Here is an 18,476-nt window from a genome sequence, read left to right on the forward strand (position 1 = left end):
TGGAATAAAATCCCGGTCCATGTGAGGCAGAGCACCTCGCTGGCTCTGTTCAAGAGAAATCTTGACCTGTGAATGGGAGATCGTAGGTTTACCCCAGGAATCATCTCTGTGTCACTGCTGGACAGAGGCACAACAAACTAATGGGCACAGTATTTTTTCATATAAGGGGTGGCGTAAGCCACAAAAGTTTGGGCTAGGCTTATAAATGCCTTAAGGCAGATAGCCTAGTATAAAACCTATGAACCTATGGTTTTATATTTGTACATGTATAAAACAATGAAAAAATGCTGGTTTTATATTTGTACATGTATAAAGCAATGAAAAAATGCTGGTTTTATATTTGTACATGTATAAAACAATGAAAAAGTAAATGCTGGTTTTATATTTGTACATGTATAAAACAATGAAAAAATAAATGCTGTTTTATATTTGTACATGTATAAAACAATGAAAAAGTAAATGCTGGTTTTATATTTGTACATGTATAAAACAATGAAAAAGTAAATGCTGGTTTTATATTTGTGCATGTATAAAACAATGAAAAAATGCTGGTTTTATATTTGTACATGTATAAAACAATGAAAAAGTAAATGCTGGTTTTATATTTGTACATGTATAAAACAATGAAAAAGTAAATGCTGGTCTTATATTTGTACATGTATAAAACAATGAAAAAGTAAATGCTGGTTTTATATTTGTACATGTATAAAACAATGAAAAAGTAAATGCTGGTTTTATATATGTACATGTATAAAACAATGAAAAAATAAATGCTGGTTTTATATTTGTACATGTATAAAACAATGAAAAAGTAAATGCTGGTTTTATATATGTACATGTATAAAACAATGACAAAATAAATGCTGGTTTTATATTTGTACATGTATAAAACAATGAAAAAATAAATGCTGGCTTTATATTTGTACATGTATAAAACAATGAAAAAGTAAATGCTGGTTTTATATTTGTGCATGTATAAAACAATGAAAAAATAAATGCTGGTTTTATATTTGTACATGTATAAAACAATGAAAAAGTAAATGCTGGTTTTATATTTGTGCATGTATAAAACAATGAAAAAATAAATGCTGGTTTTATATTTGTACATGTATAAAACAATGAAAAAGTAAATGCTGGTTTTATATTTGTACATGTATAAAACAATAAAAAAGTAAATGCTGGTTTTATATTTGTACATGTATAAAACAATGAAAAAGTAAATGCTGGTTTTATATTTGTACATGTATAAAACAATGAAAAAATGCTGGTTTTATATTTGTACATGTATAAAACAATGAAAAAGTAAATGCTGGTTTTATATTTGTACATGTATAAAACAATGAAAAAATGCTGGTTTTATATTTGTACATGTATAAAACAATGAAAAAGTAAATGCTGGTTTTATATTTGTACATGTATAAAACAATGAAAAAATAAATGCTGGTTTTATATTTGTACATGTATAAAACAATGAAAACGTAAATGCTGGTTTTATATTTGTACATGTATAAAACAATGAAAAAGTAAATGCTGGTTTTATATTTGTACATGTATAAAACAATGAAAAAGTAAATGCTGGTTTTATATTTGTACATGTATAAAACAATGAAAAAGTAAATGCTGGTTTTATATTTGTACATGTATAAAACAATGAAAAGTAAATGCTGGTTTTATATTTGTACATGTATAAAACAATGAAAAAGTAAATGCTGGTTTTATATTTGTACATGTATAAAACAATGAAAAAGTAAATGCTGGTTTTATATTTGTACAAGTATAAAAGAATGAAAAAATAAATGCTGGTTTTATATTTGTACATGTATACATATGCATACATGTCTACATGTATAATGCCTATATCCATATTTCATTCCATGTCATTGGGTCTAAAACTCATGTCAGTGAATGATCTTCAAAGAAACAAAAAAAATGTAGAAGGGTAGCTCCCTTAACTTTCTTGGGGCTTAATTAACATAACAAACTGCAAGGTCACACCATTTTGGGGAGAGCAGGAAAGCACCATTAGGTAAAAAGAATAGTGAAATGAGGGTTAGCCCAATGATGCCTATTGTATCTGTCTATATATGTGTACATCTGTATCTATTTAAAACACCAGCCAACGTACTTCAGACATGGAACTGTCCACAATTTCTAATGGCCTGAGCCTTTTTCTAGTGATGATATGACCAAGCATAATGACTTCTAGTTATTAAAAAAGGAATTGCCATTTTACTGAACTGAAATTCTGGAAGTTAAACCAATGATTTTTTTAAATATAATTTATTTTTATTACTATGATTTCGTTATAATTTTAGTGCATCTACCTATAAGGAAAGTTAAAATAGATTCTTAAATATAGATTGTGAACATTGAATGCTGACGGCTTTAAACGTGACTAATTAAAAAAAAATACTGTGAATGAGGATATGGCCTAAAATGTGAAATTTTAGGCAGTCATATATTTCTAGTACTTGGGGAGACAAATTTCAGAATTTTGTGGTATTTTTCCAGGAAAAACTAAACTGTGTCCTTGACAAACAGCTTTATAAAAACACTTAAAGAGCAGCAGATTCTAGGTGTCCTGGCACCAGGAGCATACAATAAAATATAGAGCAGTCTTTTTGGAGTCTGGAGTCTGATTTTTTGTGTGATTTTGCTTGTACTAAGACCATGAAACAAAGACCAATGCCAAATTAATGCTGTAAATAAAATGCAGGTATCTACACTATGTAAAGTTTAAAAATCTTAGTTGGAGACCTTTTATTATTATTTAGCAAGCAGTGTTGTACTTCCCCAGTTGATTTCCAGACTCCAGCATTTCTAATGACTCTGCTTCTTTCTACATGGAATCTTAGTTGTTCATTTTCCTTAATGTAATTCCTTGTAGAATCATCTATTTTACTGTGCCTAGTAGACATTGCTTCTGCATAGTACTGTTTTTGAAGTCACATATGCTGTTACCCAGTAATAGATGCCCATTGATTAGAAATTGCGGAAATGAGAATCATTCGGTTCAATAACTTTAACCCCCTTTGACAGCTTTCCAAATCCATAGCTATCAGACCCATTAGTGATGTTAAAAGAAAATAATCATGGGCATTTATGATCACAAAGCATCTTTTAAGTGCAATATCAGTAGAAATTATAAAGAATTTACAGTGTAGGATGATCTGAGAGTGAGGGGAGTATAAAACGAATGTTTGTATATAGGAACATGTTGGAAACAGAAACATACAAATGTCCCACTTAAATGAATAGCATACTGAGAAAGTAGTATCTTTCAAAAAAAAAAAATAGATGACATAGTTCCGAGACAGAGGGTAGATTGCAGAGGGGAATGTAAGGAAACTTTTTTTCCACACAGAGTTTATTATAAACTAGACATTAAAAAACTGTGATAATTTAAGAATGTACAGGATAGGTAAAAGGCTGTTCTTCCAGGAAGGGAGAATTACACATTTGGCTGTCTATTTTTGTAGCTTATTTAATAGATAGGGAAATTAGGCATTCCACACTATGCCACACTTTACTATAATAGATAAGCTCCCCCAGCTAAATGTAAATCACTTTGCAATGCATTGGATAGCAAATTGGCACACAAACAGAACCCAGGAAATTAGGGTGGGTGAATCTACGTCCAAAAGACCTTTTGCTAGTGGTGTACTCCAAGATTCAGTCCTTTTGGCCATTCCTGTTTAACAAGTATTTATCAAGCATAAAAAATGTGATGACCCTTCTCTGGGCCAGTAAACAAGGAGCCTGAATCCTCACCACTGACACTGGAAAAGGATGTTCACTTGCAATACAAATGAATACACTCAATATTTCCATATGCAGACCGCTCTGCATCAAGCACAATTTCTCTTAAGAGTACACAGGGAACTCAATCAGTCCAGGGTCTGGATCTGTCTGTCTCCCTCCAGGTCCCCAATAAAACTCCCCAGTGGTACAGCTATAGGGTTAGGTCCTCAGTCAGACTGTCCAAGCCAAGTCCTCCAGCACCCTCTCTGTGAACCTAGTGCTTTGTGTCCCTGCTCCAAGTAGCTGACACACACACACACACACACACACACACACACACACACACACACACACACACACACACACACACACACACACACTGTGAGATTTGATTTTTCTCACACACAGATACCTGGGAAAGGCTGGGACAGATTTACCTGCTGTGTCCCCTTATGCCCAGAGTACAAGGTAGCTATCACTGCCACCTGATACTCCACAATCAGCTACTCTAAGGCCTTAACAACAGGTGTCCAATTATACTGTGTAATATCAATGCTAGTACAAATGGTAATAGTTGACAAGACGGCTAGGCCTTCAGGAGTATCCCACACAGTGTCATCAAATAAATATAAGCACTCTCAAGGGTTAAATACTTTCTAAAAGAACCAGCCACAATAAAATTTAAAATATATATTTAATAAATAATAGAAGGAAATGAAAATACTGAATATACATTTACAATAAACCACAGAGTTCAATTCACAGGAAATATTGAAAATAACATTGATGGATAGACTCAAACAAATAAAGAAAAACAATATCTAAACTAAGCTTCACTATATTTTCTGGACAGTCTAGAAGAATTCTATTCCTTACTTACTTAATAGAGCAAGGAAGATGATGTGGTGAATGGTCATTCTTGTTGTCAGACCCAAGACAGAATACTTAATGCTGAGAGATTTCTCATTGTAATATCTAAAACATAATTTTCAAGGTGGCTTGCAGAATGACCTCATCTGGTCACCTGACTTCAGGTTCTTTCAGTATCCCCATCTAAATGTTTATGGCAGTGCCCCGGAGCCATGAAACAATCACAGCACTTTCTTTTTACTGAAGCTAATAAACAATGGCTTCTTCCAGACCTACCGTCAATGGTCCTGTTCATTACCGTGGGATGCCATTTTAATCGCTTTAACAGCTCACTTACATTTCCCTTATTTTTTTTAAAGTAAGCTAACTGGTTAACTTCTGCTCTTCCAGGGTCCTTTGATAACATATATACATACAGTCTTACATGTATATTCCTTCTCTATCCAGCAAGACCCACTGTTGATACATTTTTCAACACTAGCAACTTTACAAATACATTTTGATATTCAAATGCCATACAGTTCTAATACATTTGTAACATAAGCATCTATACAAATCATTTTTTTTATTCAAATGCCATACAGTTCCAATACATTTGTAACACAAGCATCTTGTGCACATCAGTTTAATATTCAAAGGATATCGTTGTTTACAAAACTCCAGCTAGCTATCCTGGCACTAGCCCATATCATCACAGCAAATATTAAGGTTTTATGTCTGACCAAGTCTGCAGATGATTGTAAACGTGGTGCCTTAATAAATTCCTCAGAAGATACCAAAATCATTAATCACAAATAATTGATTTCAAAAGCATGGACAAAAACTAAATACCAAGAAATGCATAATTGTATCTTCAGCAAACATGACTTCTTTTGTAACTATTACACTGACAAACACCCATGAAAGTTGATCCCATACCCGGGGATCAGGGAACCTATATCAGCAATGAGCGAACCTTTGATTACACTGTATATGCTGATGTAAGGAAGTCCTTTTTCATTACACATTTTATATTTAAAGGTACAGTGCTCAGATCCACGGATGAATTCATTCCACTGCGCTTGGCTCTTATAAGGCTGATCACTGAATATAATGCCCTATTTGCTATGTACTTGTTAACCACGTATCACAGTTGAAATGATCACAACACTTCCTTACCAAAATCAAGGGCCTAAATCACAACATCTATGCAAACTATCATAAAAACTTATCCTTCTTCTCTGTATCATACATGCTACCAAGAGGTGCTTTGTGTATAGAACCTCAACAAGCCCCTATCATACAAGGCCTTTTACACATTCGCAAGTCCAGTGGTAGTGTAAACACCTACCCAAGGTATCACAGTCTCTTTTGCAACATAAATAGGGCATGCTGGGATAGGTGTGTATCACAGAGAATACCTCTTCTATGGAACTGATTTCCACTCCACATGAAGCAAAGTTCTTTTACTCTATTCAAACACAATTTTGATGAATGGATGGGAAAATGCAAATTTATCCCTGGTTTAATACCAGTGTCCCTCATGAATAGAGACAACAAGTAAATGTCTTAACATGTCCTTGTTGTTCTCACCTCATTGTTATTCATATGCAAACATGAGAGCAAAAACCTAGCATGGGAATGTAAGGCTAGGCTGCTTCAGATCTTCTCAGAGAAATAGGTCTAGGAAGTAACTATGAACATATAGAAGATCATGGAGAAATGCTGTGATCCTTTCTGGAGTCTGTAAACTTAGTTTTGAAAGAAGGAGAATATAACATTTTGACCTGTTCTGCATTTGTCACATATTTAAAAAGGAGTTTAACAAATGAGATAATGAATGGCTTTGGAAAGTGACATTTCCTAATAACAAAACTTAAATAGCAACTTTTCAGTAACTAGGCATAAGACTTATTGAATAGCAATGAAGCTGATTGGATATCATGTTGATAACAAGAAAACTAGAGAACAAATTGCATAAACTTAAAACAACCCAGTGGCAAAAACAACATATGGAGGCTTGTCTTATGTTCATACCCTGAGTTACTGTCTAAATGGCAGAAACTAAATCTAGAACTAGTTTCTCCTACATCAAGCTTCTCATTGAACAATATAAATCTATAGAAACTGTGTTGCTAGCGGAAATAAAAGTGATTGAACAAGAACTTCAAAATATGCTCAATTCTTGTGAACTAGATGCAAGATAAAAACACAGGCAAATTAGAGATTCTAACAAAACTGTTCCAATGCAAATAAGAAGTAAATGAATCCACCTTTGCTGATGTTTCGAAGAACCGACGATAATACAGCCACATACAAATTGCTGACTTCTAATGTCATTGTACATTCTGAGCAGCTTGACAAAATTACTTTATTATCACAGAACAACATAAATAATAAGCGAGTTCCTGCCACCACAACGTTGACTCCAACGGAGGTTTCTGTTCCCTTGGAATCTAACAGTTCATTGGTTTTTCCTCTACCTTTATACAATCAAACAAAGAAAAGGAAACGTATGGAGGAGACATTTCAACAACAGAAAAAAACTTTGAGACCTATAAACACAGCCTAATTTATAATATTTCAAGGTATGAATTAACTAATTTTGAATCACAGGTCCTTAGTAAAGGGCTAAATTTTATACCTTCTTGTTATACTGATATTGCTGACATTATTTTAGATGTTAAGCTATTCACTAGAAATATTTCATTAAGGTGGTTGTTTGGTAATGAAAATGGAGTTTTATTTTAGAGGCTTTTGAAAGGGCTTGTGAAGATGATTTATTTAAACTTTATAACCAACATGATGTTAAACCAGATTTTTATAACATGAGTAAAAATTAATATGAGGCACTATTGAGCCTACAAAATAATATGAATATAACAATTAGACAGGTGGATAAAGGTGGGGCTATTATTGTTATGGACAGAGATGTATATATGCATAAAATGGAGTCTATGTTAGCAGATAGGACAACATATAACATGCTGAATGGGACAACTTTGAATAAATTGATAAAGAATGTTCATAGTAATTTATATGACTTGCTATTAGGCAATGTCATTGACATGACATTATACAATTATTTTTTAGTTGACAAGCCACTAGTTCCTACATTCAGAGGTCTTCCTAAAATCCATAAAGATGCCCTTGATCCTCCCTTAAGACCCATAGTATCCAGTAAGGGCTGGCTTACTGAGCCTAAGTCTATATATTTAGACAAACAATTCAAGCCCATATTAGCCAATATTAAACAAGTATTAAGGGACACACAACAGTTTCTGGAACATCTAGCTAGATCAAATGATGAAAGATCCATCAACAATATGGACTTTTTAGTGTCCTTGGATGTTAGATCACTTTTTACATCAATTCCTAATAATGTAGGAATTGAATATGTGAGATTATTATTGTTAGAACATGGATTATCTAACAATCAAGTTATAAAATTAATGTTGATTCTTGAAACTGTGTTGGAAAACAATGTGTTATGCTATGAAGGAACTTACTATCTACAAAATAAGAACACATATCTATTAGACAATTTAAGATTCAAAGATCATATCAAGTATTATGGACGTTTTGTGGATGATATGTTCTTGGATTTAATTACATACATCAATAGTACCACTAGTTTTTTATTTTTTGAACATACTTATTCACAGACTAATATACAATTTTTAGATGTTATGGTTCATAAAGATATAGATGGTATTAACACATCTATGTATAGGAAGACCTGCTGGAAGAACAATTTGTTATACATATTTATTCTAACATCATTAAGAGCCAAGCATATAGGGTCTCTAGATTAACTACAAATGAGAATGAATACATACAGCATAATGCAATGTTGAAAGAGAATTTTTTAGATAGGGGTTATAATAAGAAAGAGATAGATGAAGCACTGGGTTGTTGTAAGACACAAAGGAAACACAGACATAAAGACTATAATACTAAAAAGACTCAGACTGGAGATATGGTTGACAGTAAGAAACTCAAGAAGAATAGATTAGTTATACCATATACTAATAGGAATACACAGATAAGAAAGATTATTGAGAATAATTGGAAGATCTTACAAGTTGATGAAAAGATCAGAGAATTGGTAGACCCCAGACCATATTTAACATACAGGAATATGAAGTCACTGAAACGGTTGTTATGCTATGATGAGAATAGAATAAAGAGAACATACTCACAAAGAATAGGGACCTTTGCGTGTAGGTCTTGTAATCAGTGTAGTTATATTTCTAAAGAAAGTGAGTTTAAACATCCTATATAAATTTAACTTCTATGCAGATTGTAAGTCCCGTGATCTGATTTATTTAGCACAATGTCAACTATGTAATAGTTTTTATGTAGGCATGATGAATAGAACCCTGAGAGAACGAATTAGAGAACACATATATGCCATTAACAAAGAAAACATGAATAATGCCCTTGCAAAACACACTGTAGAAAATGGCCTTGAACATGTGTTTAAATTTAAGGTGTTACAATTAGTAAACAAAACATCTAGTTGGAAAACAAATGGATCATTAGACTACAGGCACATATGGGAAATGGCCTAAATGATAAGATGTCTCTCAAACCACATTTGGCAGCTAGACCATATAGCCATTAGTAAAGATACACTGCCATTATTTGAATGTAATAATATAGAAAAATATATATGGACTTATTACATACATAAATGCTGGAAGCGTTGCATAGATATATTTAGAATTTGTGTCTTTGCACACTTATGATATATATATATGATTTATATATACTTAATGATGTGTTTTTTAGGGTTTAATGTTGTTAGTGTTTTTATATATAATATATAATATATACTATTGACTTGGTATATATAGAGAAAATATGTTTTTACTAATGTATTGCATATGAATGCTGATATCTCTGTATATCTTTAAATGCTTAATTAGAATACCATCTGATTGATTAAATCCTTTCTGAATAAACCTTGAAGTGAATACTGTGGTTTGGAGTTTTCATTTTAACTAGGCATAAATAACTGCATTTATTTTTCTATGAACATACATAGATTTATAGAATTTGTCGTCATTATTGAGCAACTGTCTTCCTTTTAGAAGAACAAAGTTGCCTTATAAAATGAATTCAAGTAATGGGGTGGAAGCTGCATAGGTACTATATTTGCCTGTACACTGTAGTTGAAACCTAACCTGATGCTGAACTGTAGAAAGCTGCCTTCAATTCCCTGTTCTCATTAACATCTGACTTTTTCAGCTTTATTCCACACTTTCACTTCAAATCTCTGTTCATTAACCCCATTTAAATACTTCAAACCAAACTTACTTTCAAGCATAGCAGCACTGCCCCTAATTATTTCCCGTTCCTCAGAAAGTCTCCTTTATTTTCTATTAGCTCACCTGTATCTTTAACCTCTCCATATGCTCGAGTGTCATCCCATAGTAATTGAAAATGACAGTCATAATTCCATTATCAAAGAATCCTAAGTCAACTCATGCAGAGCATTTCTAAGTAACAGCTAGCCCTTCTTCCTTCGACAAAATATTTGCAAATCTCATTTACAATGAGATCCTTGTGCATATTAATCTTTCATATAGTACGCAACTCCCTGCATGGCTTCGGATCTACGTGTACTATCTTATATAGAGCAATAGTTGTCATCTTTCTAAATACAGATAAACGGTGACAGCACTAGAAAGTAATCTGTTATTTGAAACATACTGTTTTGTATCCCCCCACCACTGCCTATCAATGTTTTCTTTATAGTTCTAACCCCTCCCTAGCAGCTGATGTGCTTGCTAACTGAAGCAAGGGCTTGGAATGCCTTTCTCACTGGACATGCACATTTCTACACACACCACCCCATGATGACTCACAGTATGGTCAAGTTGATACCAGCCATTCCCGCCAAACTCTAATACCTGGTTTCTTCAGTACTCAAACAACCAGTGCTCACTCTTGGATTGCCTACATCATAATTAGGTCTTCATCCCTCTAGGCTATGGAAGTAGGTGCTCTGAAGTACAGTTTTGACATAGTTGTTCACTCTGTGTGTCTTTCTCAGGTTTCTGAAGTAGGGTTTGCAGCTGAAACTCTACTGACCTCTGACAACTACACGAACATTAGTAAGCCTTTTCTCTATTTATAAATAACCTTCTTTCTTATCTACCTACTGTGGGGCTAATCTTTTTGCCGATGGCCATCTTCTACTAAAAGAAAGTACTAGTAGCACTGAACTGGAGAGACTCCTACAAAAACAATTCACTGATATGATGGGACAGGTGATGGTGTCTCAGTCTTGGTAAAAGAAAACCTAAAAGCCAGAAATCAAGAAAACAACTCAGAAGTAAGTGCTCCTTATTAAGTAATTAACAATGAATATAATACTATAGGAATGTACTGTAGATTGTCCATTTTAAGCAACAGGATTTCCTGGCTGAGCTTCAGGATGTAAAAATCAATGAAAATACAGTCATCATAAGGATATAACTACCTAAAACTTTGTAAACATCAAATATTTATGTCCAAACATTAATTGTCTTTAAAATACAAATGGGGTTGGTAACATCTTAGGTGGTATGCTGATAAACCTATACTTCTACCATCATACCAACAAGTTTAACCTAAGATTAAAATCAAGCTCAATCATAAATAAAATTTCTTTTCCAGATCTTACTAGTGGAAACTATTGACATAATACATCAGATGCTTCTGAAAATAGATTGAGATACTACACCGAATGACCCAAATATGCTTGTAAGGATTCACTGATTTCTAAGACAGTATTCACCTATATATTCATGTACGTTTACCAACAGGATATAAATATATAAGTAAATTCAAAAAAAAAAAACTTTGGTAGAATCATAAAATTAAGGTAGAATCATAAAATTAATAATACATGCAACTAGCCTAGTCATAAAACAAGCTTAGATTATATTCATGTAAAGAAAGTATTTACTTACCTTATTAAATGTTTTGTCACTGAAATACAGCTTGGTTTAAAAAGCCAAAAGGAGTAATGAAGTATTCTTTGATTACATCAGGAAAGTTAGAGGAAAAAAAGTGTGACTGTAACATATTATCAGCCCCCGTCATTTTGTTGAAAAGCATTGGCTGAATCACAAAATGTAAAAATTGGTTAAAACACATTTAGATGAATGGTCATTAGGTTGAAATTTAATTTAGTAGCATGGAATTCAGTTATAAATAGTGATGTAACATAAATTGAAATATGCAGAAATTCAGATGTGTATGAAGATGTTGATCTGTCTGGTTGTCTATATATATCTTGACTCACTATTTTTATTTTGGCAGTCAATAGTGGTGTGTGTGTGTATATAAATATATATATATATATATATATATATATATATATATATATATATATATATATATATATATATATATAGTGTGTGTGTGTGTGTGTGTGTGTGTGTGTGTGTGTCTGTGGTCTTTTTTCTCATGGTTGTGTGATCATGGAATTATTTAAGTAATGGATGTTGTAGGGCAAAGCCCCTACATGGAGAGGTGTACAGGATTATTCCTTAAGAAACTTTTTAAGGCACCTCTTTTTCTGTGGTGTTTTGGCTGTCCATATATGAAAAGATATTTCAGTTAAATGAGCTTTGAACTAAGTTGTTTTCCATATTTTGAAATTCATCAAAACCTAATTTGTTGAAGTATGTGTTATCTAATAAGTAATGAAGTGCTCACTCAGTGACAGGATGCAAAGAGTGGACTTGCAGAAGGATTCTCTGCAAAATTCACTCAGTGGCAGGATAATGTGCATATACTTTTAGAAGTCTATTCAAACATCAGAATAAAAAATTATATATTACAATGATATAGCAATAAAGAAAGACATCCCCAGTATAAATGTAGACATGATTGATGACACACGCTACTGCATTTAAAATAATAAAAAAATCTAGTTCTAGGCTGCCAGACAGAATACTTGGCAGTTTCTTAAAAAGAATCAAACTGAACCATCATCCAGTCATGATCAGCAAAAATATTAGAATGCAGGCATAACCCTGATCCATTGTGACGGGTTTTAGTGATACCAGGTCACAAGTAATGTGACTTCAGACCCAAACAATTTTACATCTATCAGATTGTATTCTATGTAAAATCAAGGAGGGACTCGTAATGGATTTTTTCCAAAATGACACATGGGCCTACTTCTGTTAGACACAGAATGTCATGGCTTTAAGGGAGAAATCTTGCCTTCTGAATCTTCTGACCTTCTTTGTAGAGGTATTAGTAGCACTGTATTTTTGGAGAGCAACACTTGAAGGGCAAACAGAATATGAGCTTGCTGCTTAATCTTGACCTTGCTAAGGCTTTTGATAACATACTGCATAAAATGAATAAATGAAAAAAAGAATAAATGTTAATTGATACATGAGTCAGTTGATACAAGTGACAGGGCATGAGTCAAAATGAAAACTGCGTATTTTTTCTGAAAGGGGTAAGCTGTGCTATAATACAGATTTGGTGTCTGACAGGGCCCTGTAGTGGGGTCACTTCTTTTTAGGTTATTCTTCTGAGATATTCAAGAAGGAAAAGGGTTGTAAGTACCCAGATATGTGAATGTCTGTAAATTGGGTAAGATAGCTTTTTCATTAAAAGGTGCTGACATTTTCTAAGATCTATGAAAAAAAAATGTTCTACTGTAGTAATGACGTCAGCTTCAATGCCAGCAAATCTAGCATCATGTGACTTGGAGAGGAAGTCCTAAATTATGCTTACAGAGCAAATTGTCAGATCTTTAATGATACAATGACAGTGGTAGGCAACAATTTAAAACAGATATTCAGAAAAGTACATTACAATGATGTATTTTGAATTCCTGATGCTCAGCTGCGCAGCAATGATGTTGAGAAAAATTATCACACTCCTCTGATGGCGCATCATTGAAAAAATAGCATAGACATGATTTTTAAAGCATTCTGGCAGATGCCCTTGGACTCCTAAAGTGGAAGGATTGCCCTACCCCACAAACCCCGATTTCTAAAACTACTGCCTCCTGAGAGACTGTACCATTGCAAAAAAAAAAAAAAAAACAGAATTAGCATATTTGCCTGCTCTTTGAGGTGCTGTGAGCTCAAAGATTGTATATCTATCTTGGTATCATTAACTTCTGTCAAAAAAAGGTTAATATTTGGAAAGCAGAAGAACTCAAAATAGGTTTACAGGAGTCAGCATTCTCAAAGGCCAGTAGGTAGTAAGCTTGGCAATTAAACCTATGAATTATATGTCTGGTTGGTAAGTACAAAGTTATGGTAAACTCCCTTAAAACTAAATCTGTGATGTTCAGCACCTCCTAAAAAACTCTGTTAAATTTCTTCCACAAATCTTTATGATCTTTGGGGGTAACACCATTTCTCTTGCATGCATATACACATACCTTGGCCTCTATCCAGAACCAGCCTTATTTCATAGCTACTATGTATAAGTGTACTAATACCTAACTCAGCTCAAACCGTCATGTAAATTTATAGTTCAACTTACCTGAGAGTTATGTTGGTCATTTGCAGAAAATACTAATGCATAAACTAGAGTGCACATTTTTCCTTGTCCTTTGCAGTTTGCAGATTGCATTATTAGAGAGAGAGCTCAGAACAGAATCTGCTGACTTATATAAATGCATGTTATTCATATCTGTACACTTGTCACTGACTTGCTTCCACTAATACTCTCCCTCTAACAAAATATGCCACTTCCCTTTTAACCATGGCCTTATACAAGTTTCTTTACAGCAACTTATGCCTACTTCTCATAAACAAGTTAAGTGTTATCATAACTCATCTCCTAAAAATCAGATTGATCCGATAGCATTATGGTACAAAGGCATCATTTTATATTAAACCGCAGTTAAATAGCCTTGACATGAGCAGCAGACAGGAATGCCACATCGTCAGACCTTTGAAATCCCTCTAGCCTTTTTCTCTGCAGGCAGGATGTTCTTCATTATCTTAATATCACAAAGTGCAACTGCTGCAGAATTATCCCAGCCTAGCAGACACACACATGGCCCTCATTTGCTCGGCCCTGCTGCCCTTAGTACCAGTGAGTGTACCTTTTTTTATTTTTTTTTTGCTTACTGAGCATCAGTACATTTTTATCTAATAAAACCATCTGTTATCTAAACTTTAATTTGTTCAAATATCTATTACTATCTCTTATGTTCATTGCACACTGAACTGTACACATACCATTTATTGTAGCCTGTTTGCAAACTGATTTAGGTTCTTTTGTCACCTGTCTGTAAATTGTTTTATGTATATTCAATGATACATTTGTCTGTAACACAGTTTGGATTACTTCATTATTGTTTATTTCAATTGCAAATATTACAGTCATTGCCTCTGGCTTAGGTCATTCAAAGAGAGTCTTTGGGCAACCCACTCACTCAGTTAATAAATTAATAAATCAAATAAAGCTGGATAGGTAAGTAAGGTCCTTTTCAAAGCGTCAGAATAATTGAAATGATAATAATAATAATAAGAAGAAGAAGAATTGAAATTAAAATATTTTTTCTGCGGCAGGGCATAACCAGACTTCTCAGTAAGGTATAAATAAATGCTGAATTAAAAAATATTTATTTGGGTGGTACAAGGGCCAGGAATTTTAGTTTTGCAGCATTAGATAAGGTTGCAATCTTTTACTTTTTCAAAAACAGATTTTGGCACTTGTTCTTGGGGTTTGGTGGTTAACAGAAGGGGCAAGAGTAATGATATACATTATATATAGTACTTTTATGTCCTCATAGTGATACTCACCTTTATCAGTGCAGATTGTTCTTGGAAGTATTAATTCTGGTAGTTGTTGTTGTTTGTCTTTCGGCTTTTTCCTGGTAAGGAACTCTGGTCCGCTAATGATTGGCAGTAGATTTTTTTACGAAATGCCGAGGTGCCAGCTCGATGCCCAACCTTCAACGAAGGCACGCCCATTTACGCACGCATGTCTTTTGAACACTACCCAACCATGGGGAGGACATGCAGATTCCACACAGAAGGCACTCCCAAACCAAGCCGAGAAGCGAACGGGAGAACCTCTTGCTGCGAGGTAACAACGCTACCGCCATACCACCGTGTGCAGGCAAATTATAATACAAGACTTTGGATTTAGTTAATTACGCATGGGAAATAAGATGTTCTAATGTATAAATTCTGCCTTTTAAATCCTACTTTAAAGTCTACTCATTTATCAGTCAGTTAACAGAGTTTAGGGTCATATTCATATATCTTTTATTATTTTACTTAAGGCAAATTTACTGTACTATTAAACCAGTTTTCATATATGACCTATTTCAAAGTAAAGCTTAGTCCAGGTTGTAGAGGAACTGACATGGATAGTAATTTGCTACTGATAAAACTAACATTTTATAGATATGTATATATACTAGTACTGGAAATATTAATACAATTAAGAATAAAAGCAACAAAACTAATGCTAACTGTGACACTGTACCAAAAAGAATCATTTGCTCTGTAGCACATAGCAAGCAATCCTGTGACAGTGGTGGAACTTGACAGGAAAATGGAAGCAGCTTAATTCTCTTACTTTCTGTCCTTGGGCATGGTATTGGATGTTTTAAGTATTGTCTATTGCTGTCTCCGTATTGATTTATGTATCTCTTGGTGTCTTTTACAGCTGTACTGTAGGACATGAAAAAAAATTCGAGAAATTTGCTTTTACAGCAGCCTACAAATAGATCCAGAAGGGGGATGTCACACTGCAGGCACCACAGGGTTCTCCTTTCTGATGTATAGCAGCCAGCCATAGTACATGTGAAAATGGACAAGCTCACAGTTAATTGTAAAAGTTTTAAAAGATCTAGTGGAACTGAAAGTTATTTCTATGGAAAACAGAAAGGACATATAGAAAATTAGCAGAAAGAATTTTATTTTATTGAATCTGTTACCACACTCAATGACTTTTTGAAGAAGGTGGTATGGTATCCAGATACAGTGACTTTGCCAGTGTGTGAAATCTCTGTCACAAAAACTCTCTACCATTCTCTGAGTCCTTTCTACTTTTCAAGATAAAAGGCAATTGGACTGGAGATAATTTGTTACTCTATTTTTGTTGCAACAAGTTAAGAAGTTTAAAACAAAAAGTGGTAAACCAATCCACCTGTTCTACAGCAACCTCTTGTAGCTGACCTGATCCAAGATCCCACCAACTCCATTTGAGTTCTTTACATTCTCTGTTTGGAAAAGTTGACTATATTTGATAGTCCCATGGCACTGGCATTCTAAACAGAGAAAGTACCAGTCCTGAATCTTGTAAAATAAAAATAAAGTAATGGACAGGATCTTCCCTGTCTCTACAACTAGCACGTAAAGTGCTGGGAAGATGAATAATTGTAGGACATGGGCTTGCAAACTACTGATGTGACCACATGCTGCTAAACCAACCCATTATTTTTTCCAGCAGTGCACCTATAAAGGAAGACAATTAAATCCCTGCCAAACAAAGATTTATTAAGAGCGTTAATACTAAGACTATGCAACATTCACTTCTATGTTTATTGGCAGGTTTGCGACATTCCCTTTCAGCTGATTTTTACATCTAAGTCGAGCACAAATATGTACAGATACCAATATTGTGTTTGTATATTTCTACTTTGATAATTGTTTTTACTTGTGATTAGCTTAGTAAGCATGACTCATTATAGGTCATAATCCCCCAGAGAAGTGGGCCTGGAGTGTAGTAGTCCTATTGCTCTTGTAAATTTGGGATCACTAGTTATTTCTAGCAATGAGGGTATGCTACAGTGAGGTCCACCACTGTACAGAGTTCTGCTTGTGTTGATTATTTTCCACTTTTACTGCGTCAGGATAATAAAAAGCTAGCATACATTAAATGGAAGAATAAGCCAGTTTTGCAGTTAATCCAGTTTGCCATTCTTAAGTTTTAATTTTTACTGATGTTGCCTAGCAACCTAGGGGAAAGGTTGTTTCTGCGAGATTTAATCTGAGTCTTATATTTAGAGTGTTAGTTGTTATTAAATTACTCTATTTAAATTTGTAGGTCAAGGGATAGTTTCACAGCTGTCACAAAAAATATTAGAGGTAAATTCTAAAAATAATGGGAATTTGGTCCTGTTGCTCCTGCAATACCATACATGGTAATGTACTGTTACAAGAGGTCAACGTTGACATGCTAAGCTATTCAATGATGAAGGCTGCTGATGTATCTTTATGAAAGTGTCAGAGGGTGGGCAATTACTGTAGCAATGTGTTTATAGAACCAGATACAGAAATATTAGGGATGAGATGATGAGAGCACGGGGTATGCAGAGTAAAATTTGTGTCTGTAATCATAAGACATTGACGTTTTTTTTCTGTAATGTTACCTGCTTTACTTATACTTAATGTAGTTAAGAGGTACTTAGTTTAAATAAATGATATATACAGCTACATTAAAAGGCCAAATGCCTTCTTAATGCCAAAGGCTGCTACCAAATGTTTTGTTTTTATAAATTAAACACTTCATCGGATTTAACTTGTACCTACTTGTGAGCATGAGAGAATAAAAATGAATAGATTTATTTACACAATAGAGAGAATACTCTACACAAGTTTCATGGATATTTTGCAACAGCTGTGGCAATAAAGAAGCTCATTTTAACATTTGAAATAATGCAACCAGACTGCAATGTTAATTGCTTAGAGCAAAGAGATGATGACATGAAAGTTGAAGGGAATGACTAAATGGAAGTGATAATTTAAGGGCTCCTTGGATCACCCCAGTAGTAACTGTAATAATATGGAAGAGGGTGTGGTTCACCTTTAGTCTATAAGAGTAGATATGTAGGTAGATTTTAAAATAGTGAAGCTGAATAGCTTTGACCTCATAGTGCAGTTTGTGATTTA

This window comes from Protopterus annectens, chromosome 9.part0 (assembly GCF_019279795.1).
Source record: "Protopterus annectens isolate FY-2018-M chromosome 9.part0, PAN1.0, whole genome shotgun sequence".
Lineage (NCBI taxonomy): Eukaryota > Metazoa > Chordata > Ceratodontiformes > Protopteridae > Protopterus > Protopterus annectens.